The sequence below is a fragment of the Palaemon carinicauda genome, chromosome 9 (genome assembly GCF_036898095.1).
Source record: "Palaemon carinicauda isolate YSFRI2023 chromosome 9, ASM3689809v2, whole genome shotgun sequence".
NCBI classification, from domain to species: Eukaryota; Metazoa; Arthropoda; class Malacostraca; order Decapoda; family Palaemonidae; genus Palaemon; species Palaemon carinicauda.
In genome coordinates, this window is record NC_090733.1 from 29832458 (window position 1) to 29834957 (window position 2500).

Here is a 2500-nt window from a genome sequence, read left to right on the forward strand (position 1 = left end):
GTAATTATACGTTATAAATTATATAATCATATTCTAATAACATCTATAGGGTGTTTCCATTCAAATTTTTGGGAGATATTTGTCGGTTAAATTTCATTACGCATATTTATAAAAGTGTTTGGTACGTCCTAAGTGTTTGAAACAATCCTAATATTAAAAAATACTCGGATAAGACGTAGGTGATAATAATGAGTCTAACAGTTAAACTGCGACTTGAATGTTTTTTAGAGACAACGGAGTCATGGAATTACTGGAAACATCCATAATTGGATTAAGAATTCAGTCAAAGCGGGCTCAGAGTAAGATTAGTCTCTGTTAGAATCTATATTGAGTGAAATTAATCATAATACATGCTTAACCTATTCAGACCATAATTTTATAAATTATCCAATATAACAGAATTATATAAGATTTATTCAATATGCTCGACGAACTTACGTTCGAAGTGAAAAAGGTTACATTCACTTTACGTATGGTAATGTGTCTACTTATTAAATGGCAAGGCAATAATGATTATCTTTTATAGCGGTGTATGGTATCCATACATTATGTAAGTCATTTAAGAAGATACTCTACATTGGGGGTATAAATGAACAAAACCAGTAGATTAAATAAATAACCATTACAATTTTTTTCTCCCCTCACTCTTCTCTCTTACACACACAAGCGCACACACACACATCCACACAGTTCCCTTGTTTCTAGTACCCGTGTCTTCTCCCCATCCTTGCCATCTCCCGTCTTCTCTTTCTCGTGTCTACTCAAGCAATGAAACTCTGGCACAGGATAATCTATTGTCAATGTTGACTAACCTCTAAGGCTGGAAAAATGAAAGAGAGACAAAGATACGCCTCAAACTCTCAGTGAATTCTACGGAAAGATTTTAGCTTTTCACTTGAAATTTTTGGGGAAGATTTTGTGACTTATTCTTTGATTACACCAACTTACAAGGACATTCTTTTATTATCAATGAGAGGTTGTGTTGTTCAGCCTTATTCCTTGATCTTTGATTCTACTCAATGTTTTTAACATAGAGCCTATTTGAATAAAAATCTTATGTTTAAATGGTATTTCTAGTTCTACAATAAGGAAACATTTTACCTATTAACCTTTCCTTCGTTATACGATTTTATCTGATTAAATAAAAAATCTAACGGTTTTTATGTAAATCTTTTGCTGATAACACAAGGCCAATAAAGAATTAAATGTGTAAAAAAGATTTCTCGTGATTATTATTATTATTATTATTATTATTATTATTATTATTATTATTATTATTATTATTATTATTATTATTATTATTATTAGCTGGGTTAAAACCCTAGTTGGAAACGTAATATAAGCCCATGCACGGGCTCCAACCGGGAAAATATCCCAGTGAGGAAAGGAAAAAAGAAAACCGATATGACGGAGTCACGGTCCTAACCTTGGCTTGCCTGAGTATGCACTCAGGCTAAAACTCTAACACAAGACAGTGAAAAACCATGGTTCAGAGGCCATGAAATTACTAAAGTCCATAGAACAATGGTTTGTTTTTGAAGTGTCGTTTTCCTAGAAGAGCTGCTTACCAAATCATTAAACAAATACAGTGTAGCTAGGTTACAGTACAGTTAAATTAGTTAACCCTTTGAGTGAAGAATTTTTCGGTTATCTCATTGACAAGTGTATGAAGAAGGGGGGTGAGGATGTGTAAAGAATAAACCCGACTACTCGGTATATGTGTAGGCTAAGAAGAAATGAACCGTAACCTGAGGAGGGTCCATTTGAACAGTGATTCATAACCTTTTTACTGTTCTTTCCCACCATGCCCTCTATTATTCATAGACAGTTTTAGAAATAAAATAAACATCCTTTCTGGTACATTTATTTCGTATGAATTTGACACAGCTCTGTTAATACTACTATGGCTAGTTAGGTATTTGGGAAGTGCTTCATAACTACTAGATATTTGACACCATTTCTCAGTTACCAGATATTGAATACGTGGTAGAAATCTTGTGATTGCACACCGTACTCTTCAACGCTCAGATAGTTTCCCCATATAGTTTCAATAGCAACTAACGTGGAAAATGCAGTTTCATATAGATACAGGGATCCAAATATTATTAGAATCCGATGATCCTAATGTGAGATCAGAGGGTAAACAAAATTATTTGATACAAATCGTCTCCAAACCCATATCTTTGAAGTCTTCGTCAGCCGTCGAGTTAAACTTCAACTCAAGGAACTACTCCTGGGGTTCATCCGATACCTCACATTGCAATGGGTTCCTAATGAATTTCCAAGTTTCACGCATTTCATCTTTACCTAGGAAGTATCTGGTGAATTCTACTTCCAAGTCACTTGGATGAGTGATTGTTTGGTCTTTAACTGGGAATCAAAGTTACTGTCAATAACAGCAGAATCCTAGTTCCTAAAATTGACTTTACTTCTCTGCTGATTTCCACATATCCAGAGGTCTGGCTTGGCCATTTTGGCTCTAATGATGTTATGATGCATG